This window comes from Arachis stenosperma, chromosome 7 (assembly GCF_014773155.1).
Source record: "Arachis stenosperma cultivar V10309 chromosome 7, arast.V10309.gnm1.PFL2, whole genome shotgun sequence".
Lineage (NCBI taxonomy): Eukaryota > Viridiplantae > Streptophyta > Magnoliopsida > Fabales > Fabaceae > Arachis > Arachis stenosperma.
Window position 1 is genome coordinate 64,538,603 of NC_080383.1, and position 11,048 is coordinate 64,549,650.

The window sequence follows — 11,048 nt, forward strand, 5'->3', positions numbered from 1 at the left end:
TGCACCAATTATCTTAGTTTATTCATATTCTGTAAACCTAGGTTACTAGTTTACTATTTAAACAACTTTTAGAGAATTATTTTGTATCTCATGACATTTTCAGATCTGAATTACATACTTTTTGATGGCATGAGTCTCTAAACTCCATTGTTGGGGGTGAGGAGCTCTGCAGCGTCTCGATGAATTAATACAATTACTTTGTTTTCCATTCAAGCACACTTGTTCTTATCTAAGATGTTCATTCGCGCTTAATTATGGAGAAGGTGATGATCCGTGACACTCATCACCTTCCTCAATCCATGAACGTGTGCCTGACAACCACCTCCGTTCTACATCAGATTGAATGAGTATCTCTTAGATTCCTTAATCAGAATCTTCGTGGTATAAGCCAGATTGATGGCGGCATTCATGAGAATTCGGAATGTCTAAACCTTATCAGTGGTATTCCGAGTAGGATTCTGGGATTGAATGACTGTGACGAACTTCAAACTCCTGAAGGCTGGGCGTTAGGGACAGACGCAAAAGGATCAATGGATTCTATTCCGACCTGATTGAGAACCGACAGATGATTAGCCGTGCTGTGACAGAGCATAGGAACGTTTTCACTGAGAGGATGGGAGGTAGCCATTGACAACGGTGACACCCTACATAGAGCTTGCCATGGAAGGGACCTTGCGTGTGAGAAGAGGATTTCAAGGAAGAGTTGAAGTTCAAAGGACAAAGCATCTCCAAAACTCCAACATATTTCTCATTACTGCACAACAAGTAACGCTATTATTCTCTTTTATTTTTCCAATCTAATAATTCCAGCTGATAATTTTAATTAATATCCTGACTAAGAATAATAAAATAAACATCGCTTGCTTCAAACCAATAATCTCCGTGGGATCGACCCTTACTCACGTAAGGTATTACTTGGACGACCCAGTGCACTTGCTGGTTAGTTGTGCGAATTGCCAAAGAGTTAGATTGCAAATTCGTGCACCAGCCATCCATTCAGACTTTGAGAAATCATGTTGACTTGCTGAGTCAACACTTTGTTCTGAGCCAATATGGCATTCAGAGCATCAATTTCAAGAACTTCTTTCTTCTGAGGTATCCCATTATTCACGAAATTCCTCTCAGAGGTGTACATAAATTGGTTATTTGCAACCATGTCAATGAGTTCTTGAGCTTCTGCAGGTGTTTTCTTTAGGTGGATGGATCCACCTGCAGAATGGTCCAATGACATTTTCGAAAATTCAGATAGACCATAATAGAATATATCTAATATGGTCCATTCTGAAAACATGTCAAATGGACACCTTTTGGTCAACTGCTTGTATCTTTCCCAAGCTTCATAGAGGGATTCACCATCTTTTTGTTTGAAGGTCTGAACATCCACTCTAAGCCTGCTCAGCTTTTGAGGAGGAAAGAATTTATCCAAGAAGGCTGTGACCAGCTTATCCCAAGAGTCCAGGCTATCCTTAGGTTGTGAATCCAACCATATTCTAGCTTTGTCTCTTACAGCAAAAGGGAAAAGCATGAGTCTGTAGACTTCAGGATCAACTCCATTTGTCTTAACAGTCTCACAAATCTGCAAGAACTCAGTTAAAAACTGGTAAGGATCTTCAGATGGAAGTCCATAAAACTTGCAGTTCTGTTGCATTAAAGCAACTAGTTGAGGCTTAAGCTCAAAATTATTGGCTCCAATGGCAGGAATGGAGATGCTTCTTCCATCAAATTTGGACGTTGGCTTTGTGAAGTCACCAAGCATTCTCCTTGCATTATTATTATTTTCGGCTGCCATCTCCTTCTCTTGCTCTAATGTTTCTAAAAGGTTACCTTTAGATTGTTGTAGTCTAGCTTCTCTGAGTTTTCTCTTCAGAGTCCTTTCAGGTTCAGGATCAATTTCAACAAGAGTACCTTTTTCCTTGTTCCTGCTCATATGAAAGAGAAGAAAACAATAAAAGAAGAGGAATCCTCTATGTCACAGTATAGAGATTTCTTTATGTTAGTAGAAGAAGAAAGCGGAGAAGAATGTAGAAGAGTGGGTTCTGATATTTAGATGAAGAGAGGTGAAGAGAAGTGTTAGTAAATAAATAATTAAATAGAATAAGAAAAGAGAGGGAGAATTTCGAAAATAATTTTGAAAAAGAGGTTAGTATTTTCGAAAATTAAAGATAAGATAAGATTAACATTAAAATTTAAAACAAAAAAGAATTTTTGTAAAAAAATGGGATATTTTCGAAAATTAGAGAGGAAAAAGTAGTTAGGTGGTTTTGAAAAAGATAAGAAACAAACAAAAAGTCAAATAGTTAGTTGAAAAAGATATTAAAATCAAATTTGAAAAGATAAGATGATAAGAAGATAGATAAGATATTTTGAAATCAAATTTTGAAAAAGATAAATTTTTTTTGAAAAAGATATGATAAAAGATAAAAAGATTTAATTTTTAAAATTAAAATTAATTACTCAACTAACAAGAAACTAAAAGATAGGATTCTAGAATTTAAAGATTGAACCTTTCTTAACAAGAAAGTAACAAACTTCAAATTTTTGAATCAATCACATTAATTGTTAGTGTAATTTCGAAAATTAGATATAAAGATAAGAAAAAGATTTTGAAAATATTTTGAAAAAGATTTTTGAAATTTTCAAAAAATAGAAAAAAATGAAAAAGATATAATTTTTGAAAAAGATTTTGAAAAAAGATAAGATTTTTAAAATTGAAAATTTGACTTGACTTGTAAGAAACAACTAATTTAAAAAGATTTTGACTAAGTCAACTCAAATTTTTGAAAATTAGGAGAGAAAAAAGGAAAAGATATTTTTTTTATTTTTGAATTTTTAAAGATGAGAGAGAAAAACATAAAAATGACCCAAAACATGAAAATTTTGGATCAAACACATGATGCATGCAAGAACACTATGAATGTCAAGATGAACACCAAGAACACTTTGAAGATCATGATGAACATCAAGAACATAATTTTGAAAAATTTTTTATGCAAAGAAAACATACAAGACACCAAACTTAGAAATCTTTAATGCATGTACTCTAACAAACTAAAAATGCATATGAAAAACAACAAACAACACAAAACAAGAAATCATCAAGATCAAACAAGAAGACTTGTCAAGAACAACTTGAAGATCATGAAGAACACTATGAATGCATGAGTTTTTCAAAAAATGCAAGAAAAATTTTCAAAGCATGCAATTGACACCAAACTTAAAAGTTGACTAAAGACTCAAACAAGAAACACAAAATATTTTTTTGATTTTTATGATTTTATTAATTTTTTGGATTTTTATTAATTTTTTTCGAAAATAAAGTTTGGAAAAACGGAAAATAAAAGAAAAATTTTGAAAAAGATTTTTGAAAAGAAAATTACCTAATCTGAGCAACAAGATGAACCGTCAGTTGTCCATACTCGAACAATCCCCGGCAATGGCGCCAAAAACTTGGTGGACGAAATTGTGACCCTCTTTGTATTTGCATGAGATTTATTTAATGGCTATTGGCTATGTGTGGACACAACTCCGTTCAACTTAACCAGCAAGTGTACTGGGTCATCCAAGTAATACCTTACGTGAGTAAGGGTCGATCCCACAGAGATTGTTGGTATGAAGCAAGCTATGGTCACCTTGTAAATCTCAGTTAGGCAGATTAACTTGGTTTATGATGAGTTCGAAAATTAATAATAAATAGAAAATAAAATAGGATAGAAATACTTATGTAAATTAATGGTGGGAATTTCAGATAGGCGTGTGGAGATGCTAGAATCCTCTCGAATCTCTACTTTCTTATTACATTCATCCAATCCTTCTTACTCCTTTCCATGGCAAGCTGTATGTAGGGTATCACCGTCTTCAATGGCAACTTTTCATCCTCTCGGGAAAATGGTCCTATGCGCTGTCACTGCATGGCTAATCGTCTGGAGGCATCACCCTTGTTGATGGCTACATCCCAACCTCTCAGTGAAAATGGTCCAAATGCTCTATCACAGCACGGCTAATCATCTGTCGGTTCTCAATCAGGTTGGAATAGAATCCCTTGATTCTTTTGCGTCTGTCACTAACACCCAGCCTTCAGGAGTTTGAAGCTCGTCACAGTCATTCAATACCGGAATCCTACTTGGAATACCACAGACAAGGTTAGACTTTCCGGATTCCCGGGATCCTACTCGGAATACCACAGACAAGGTTAGACTTTCCGGATCCCCATGAATGCCGCCATCTATCTAGCTTATACCACGAAGATTCTGTTGGGGAATCTAAGAGATATGCGCCCGGCCTAAAGTAGAACGGAAGTGGTTGTCAGTCACACGCGTTCATAGGTGAGAATGATGATGAGTGTCACGAATCATCATATTCATCAAGTTGAAGTGCAACGTATATCTTGGAATAAGAATAAAAGAGAATTGAATATAAAGTAATGGTAATTGTATTGAAACTTGAGGTACAGCAGAGCTCCACACCCTTAATCTATGGTGTGCAGAAACTCCACCGTTGAAAATACATAAGTGAAAGGTTCAGGCATGGCCGAATGGCCAGCCCCCTAAAACGTGATCAATAGCCTCTTAAGATGAAGAATAAAATAAAACTAAGACCAAAGATGAAAGGTGGTCAAAAGACGACTAATACAATAGTTAAATGTTCTATATATACTAGACTAACTACTAGGGTTTACATGAGTAAGTAACTGATGCATAAATCCACTTCCGGGGCCCACTTGGTGTATGCTTGGGCTGAGCTTGATCTATCCACGAGCTGAGGCTTTTCTTGGAGTTGAACGCCGAGTTATAGCGTGTTTCTGGCGTTCAACTCCGGGTTATGACGTGTTTCTGGCGTTTAACTCCAGACAGCAGCATGTACTTGGCGTTGAGCGCCACTTTACGTCGTCAATTCCCAAATAAAGTATGGACTATTATATATTGCTGGAAAGCTCTGGATGTCTACTTTCCAACGTCAGTAAGAGCGCGCCATTTAGAGTTCTGTAGCTCGAGAAAATCCATTTTGAGTGCAGGGAGGTCAGATTCCAACAGCATCAGCAGTCATTTTGTCAGCCTTTTTCAGAGTTTTGCTCAAGTCCCTCAATTTCAGTCAGAAATTACCTGAAATTACAGAAAAACACACAAACTCATAGTAAAGTCCAGAAATGTGAATTTAACATAAAAACTAATGAAAACATCCCTAAAAGTAGCTTGAACTTACTAAAAACTACCTAAAAACAATGCCAAAAAGCGTATAAATTATCCGCTCATCACACGCGTTCATAAGTTGAGAATGGTGATGAGTGTCATGGATCATCACATTCATCATGTTGAAGTGCGAATGAATATCTTAGAATCGAAACAAGCATGATTGAATAGAAAACAGAAATAATTGCATTAACCCATCGAGACACAGCAGAGCTCCTCACCCCCAACTATGGGGTTTAGAGACTCATGCTATAGAAGATACAAAGACAGATGTAAAATGTCATGAGGTGCTGAAAACAATCTCTAATAGTAGTTTTTATACTAAACTAATAACCTAGGTTTACAGAAAATGGATAAACTAAGATAGATAGTGCAGAAATCCACTTCTGGGGTCCACTTGGTGCGTGCTTGGGCTGAGCATTGAAGCTTCCATGTGTAGAGAGTTCTCTTGGAGTTAAACGCCAGGTAACTGCCTGTTTCTGGTGTTTAACTCTAGTTTTTATGCCAGTTCTGGTGTTAAAATCCAGTTTGCGTGATCTCATCCCGGGTAAAGTATGGACTATTATATATTGCTGGAACGTCCTGAATGTCTACTTTCCAACGCAATTGGGAGCGCGCCAATTAGGTTTCTGTAGCTCCAGAAAATCCATTTCGAGTGCAGGGAGGTCAGAATCCAACAGCTCCTGCAGTCCTTTTTCACCCTCTGAATCAGATTTTTGCTCAGGTCCCTCAATTTCAGCCAGAAAATAACTGAAATCACAGAAAAACACACAAACTCAAAGTAAAGTCCAGAAATGTGATTTTTGCATAAAAACTAATGAAAACATAATAAAAAGTGAATAAAATATACTAAAAATTACCTAAAAATAATGCCAAAAAGCGTATAAATTATCCTCTCATCACAACACTAAACTTAAATTATTGCTTGTCCCCAAGCAACTGAAAACAAAATAGGATAAAAAGAAGAGAATATACTATAAATCCCATAATATTAATGAAGCTTAGTTCTAATTAGATGAGCGAGGCTTGTAGTTTTTTGCTTCTGAACAGTTTTGGTATCTCACTTTTTCCTTTGAAGTTCAGAATGATTGGCATCTATAGGAACTTAGAATTAAAATAGTGTTATTAATTCTCTTAGTTTAGTATGCTGATTCTTGAACACAGCTACGTTATGAGTCTTGGCCGTGGCCCTAAGCACTTTATTTTCCAGTATTACCACTGGTTACATAAATGCCACAGACACATAACTAGGTGAACCTTTTCAGATTGTGACTTAGCTTTGCTGAAGTCCCAAGTTAGAGGTGTCCAGAGTTCTTAAGCATACTCTTTTTGTTTTGGATCATGACTTTAACCACTCAGTCTCAAGCTTTTCACTTGTACCTTCATGCCACAAGCACATGGTTAGGCCTAGATTTTATTTCCTTGGGCCCTCCTATCCATTAATGCTCAAAGCCTTGGATCCTTTTTACCCTTGCCTTTTGGTTTTAAGGGCTATTGGCTTTTCCTGCTTGCTTTTTCTTTTTCTTTTTTTCTTTTAATTTTTGCCACTCCCTTTTTTTTGCAAGCTTTGTTATTCACTATTTTTTCTTACTTCAAGAATCAATTTTATGATTTTTTAGATTATCAATAACATTTCTCTTTTTCATCATTCTTTCAAGAGCCAACAAAATTAACATTCATAATCACCACTATAAAAAATATGCACTGTTCAAGCATTCATTTAGAAAACAAAAAGTATTGCCACCACATCAATATAATTAAACTAATTTCAAGATAAAAATTGAAATTTATGTACTTCTTGTTGTTTTGTAATTAGAAACATTTTTCATTTAAGAAAGGTGAAGGATTTATGGGACATTCATAACTTTAAGGCATAGACACTAGACACTAATGATCATGTAGTAAAGACAGAAAACATAGTCAAACATAAAGCTCAAAACTAAAAATAGAAAAACAAATAGACAAGGAGATTAAGGAACGTGTCCACCTTAGTGAGGGTGGCGTCTTCTTTCTCTTGAAGAACCAATGGTGCTCTTGAGCTCCTCTGCGTCTCTTCCTTGCCTTTGTTGCTCCTCCCTCATGGCTCTTTGATCTGCAGTCAAATGCTCTACCACTGGACTATAGGGGTGGAAGCAACTGCCTTCCTTTTTCTCTTTCTAGAGGTTTCTCTGGCCTTAGGTGCCATAAATGGTTATAGAAAAATAGAAAGCAACGCTTTTTCCACACCAAACTTAAAAGGTTTGCTCGTCCTCGTGCAAAAGAAGAAAGAAGGGAGTAGAAGGAAAAGTGGAGGAGATAGAGGTTTGTGAATGGGTGTGTTTGGGAAGTGAATGGTTTGAATTTGAATAGTGAGGTAGGTGGGGATCCTGGGGAAGAGAGAATGAGGTGATTGGTGAAGGGTATTTAGGGAAGAGTGTTATGAAAAGGTGTGAGGGAGAGAGAGAATGAGTTGAGGTTGGTGGGGATCCTGTGGGGTCCACAGATCCTGAATGGTCAAGGGCTTCTCATCCCTGCTCCATTTAGGCGTGCAAAACGCCCTTAGAGTGCAATTTTAGCGTTAAACGCCAGGTTGCAGCTTGTTTTTAGCATTTAACGCCAACTCTTCTTCCCTTTCTGGCGTTTAACGCCAACTTGGTGCTCTGTTCTGGCGTTAAATGCCAGCTTTTTTATTCTTTCTGGCATTAAACGCCTGGAATGGTGCCAGACTGGGCGTTTAACGCCCATTCTGCTACTCTTACTGGCGTTTAAATGCTAGTAAGTCTGTCTTCCACGGTGTGCTATTTTTTATGCTGGTTTTGATTCTGCTTTAATTCTGCAGCTATTTTTATGACTTCACATGATCATCAACCTAAAGAAAACATAAAATAATAATGGAAAATAAAATGAAAAAATAATTAACATAGATAATTAAGATTGGGTTGCCTCCTAATAAGCGCTTCTTTACTATCAATAGCCTTATAGTTTGCAATGTCTACAAACCACGGAGCTTCCTGAATGGCAAACAATTGCTCATCCGGGAAGGTTTCAGAGATCTCAGTAGGAGGGATGGACGCTCTTGCTACTGGTTCTATCCGGGACAGGTGATCAGCTACTTGGTTCTCTGTCCCTTTTTTATCTCTTATTTTTATATCAAACTAGCAACACCCATCTTATGAGCCTGGGTTTTAAATCCTGCTTTGTGAGTAGATATTTAAGAGTAGCATGGTCAGTGTACACAATCACTTTTGATCCTACTAAATAGGATCTGAACTTGTCAATGGCGTAGACCACTGCGAGCAACTCGTTTTCTGTGGTTGTGTAATTCTTCTGTGCGTCATTTAAAATACGACTGGCATAATAAATGACGTGCAGAAGCTTGTCACGCCTCTGTCCCAATATTGTACCAATGGCATGGTCACTGGCATCACACATTAGTTCAAATGGTAATGTCCAGTCTGGTGCAAAAATGACTGGTGCTGTGACCAGCTTAGCTTTCAGAGTCTCAAACGCCTGCAGACACTTTGTGTCAAAGACAAATGGCGTGCCAGCAGCTAGCAGATTACTTAGAGGTTTTGCAATTTTTGAAAAATCCTTTATAAACCTCCTATAGAATCCGGCATGCCCCAAAAAGCTTCTGATTGCCTTAACATTGGCAGGTGGTGGTAATTTTTCAATTACTTCTACTTTAGCTTGATCCACCTTTATTCCCTTGTTCAAAATTTTGTGCCCAAGGACAATTCCTTCAGTCACCATAAAGTGACATTTCTCCCAGTTTAAAACCAGGTTAGTCTCTTGGCACCTTTTTAGAACAAGTGCTAGATGGTCAAGACAGGAGCTAAATGAGTCTCCAAATACTGAGAAGTCATCCATGAAGACTTCCAGAAATTTTTCTACCATATCAAAGAAGATAGAGAGCATGCACCTCTGAAAGGTTGCAGGTGCATTGCACAGACCAAAAGGCATCCTTCTGTAGGCAAATACTCCAGATGGACATGTGAATGCTATTTTCTCTTGATCTTGAGGATCTACTGCAATTTGGTTATAGCCCGAATAGCCATCAAAAAAGTAGTAATAGTCATGACCTGCTAGTCTTTCTAGCATATGATCTATGAATGGTAAAGGAAAATGATCCTTTCTGGTGGCTGTATTGATCCTTCTTTAGTCAATACACATACGCCACCCTGTAACTGTTCTTGTAGGAACCAGTTCATTCTTTTCATATGAACCACTATCATGCCTCCCTTTTTGGGTACAACTTAGACAGGGTTCACACAACGGCTATCAGAGATAGGATAAATAATCCCTGCCTCTAGTAATTTAGTGACCTCTTTCTGCACCACCTCCTTTATGGCTGGATTCAGCCGCCTTTGTAGTTAGACCACTGGCTTAGCATCATCCTCCAATAGGATCTTGTGCATGCATCTGGCTAGGCTAATTCCCTTAAGGTCACTTATGGACCACCCAAGAGCTGTCTTGTGTGTCCTTAGCACCTGAAGTAGTACTTTCTCTTCCTGTGGCTCCAAGGCAGAGCTTATGATCACAGGAAAAGTGCCATCCTCTTCCAGAAACACATATTTCAAGGATGGTGGTAGTGGTTTGAGCTCAGGTTTAGGAGGCTTATCTTCTTCCTGAAGAGTTTTCAGAGTCTTTTCTGTTTCTTCTGGTTCCTCCAGATCAGGCTGAACATCTTTAAAGATGTCCTCTAGCTCTGATTCGAGACGCTCAGCCATATTGATCTCCTCTACCAAGGAGTCAATAATATGAAGGCTCATGCAATCTTTTGAGGTGTATGGATGCTGCATAGCTTTGACAACATTCAACTTAAACTCATCCTCATTGACTCTATGGGTTAATTCCCCTTTTTGAACGTTAATGAGAGTTCATCCACTTGCTAGGAAAGGTCTTCCTAGAATGAAAATTGTACTCTTGTGCTCCTCCATTTCCAGCCCTACAAAGTTAGTGGAAAAGGCAAATGGCCCAACTTTGACAATCATGTCCTCAATTACGCCTGATGGATATTTAATGGAGCCATCAGCAAGTTGAAGACAGATCCGGGTTGGTTTGACCTCTTCAATCAAGCCAAGCTTTCTGATAGTGGATATAGGGATTAGGTTGATACTTGCCCCAAGATCACATAGAGCTGTCTTGGTACAAGTACCCTCTAATGTGCATGGTATCATAAAGCTTCCAAGATCTTTAAGCTTCTCTGGTAAGCTCTTTAAAATGACTACACTGCATTCTTCAGTGAGGAAGACTTTTTCAGTTTCCCTCCAATCTTTCTTATGACTTAAGATCTCTTTCAAGAACTTAGCATAAGAGGGTATTTGCTCAAGTGTCTCTGCAAACGGAATCTTTATTTCTAGAGTCCTGAGATAGTCTGCAAAGCGGGTAAATTATTTATCCTGTTTTGCTTGGCGGAGTTTTTGAGGATAAGGCATCTTGGCTTTATATTCTTCAACTTTAGTTGCTACAGGTTTATTACCTACAGAAGTGGTTGGAGAAGCCTGCTTAAGGGGGTTGTTATCAGCACTTGCAGGTGTCTGATCCCTTATTGGTGTTTGAACGCCAGAACTGAGTGCTTTTTGGGCGTTTAATGCCACTTTTCCACTCTTTTCTGGCGTTTGAACGCCAGAGTTGGCTGTCCACCGGGCGTTTAACACCAATTTTGTATTATTTTCTGGCGTTTGAATGCCAGAATCATTCCTCTCTGGGCTCTTACTGTCCTCAGAGGGATTTTGGGCAGTGGCTTGGTCATCCTCTGTCAGTTGTTCTTTTTTTGGCTTTCTGCTGCTTTGAGTTGAGGCATTCAATGCCTTTCCACACCTCAAATGAATAGCTTGGCACTCATTCTGTGCTTCTATATTTTTGTTAGCATTTTTAGTA

General features: G+C 37.9%; 1 non-coding gene across 1 annotated transcript; it reads left to right on the plus strand.

The window, feature by feature from the left end:
- Positions 1-1,289: 1,289 nt before the first annotated feature.
- LOC130942361 (small nucleolar RNA R71) lies at positions 1,290-1,393 on the plus strand. Its single transcript, XR_009070934.1, has one exon. It is a non-coding gene; the product is annotated as a small nucleolar RNA R71 (small nucleolar RNA).
- Positions 1,394-11,048: the final 9,655 nt, after the last annotated feature.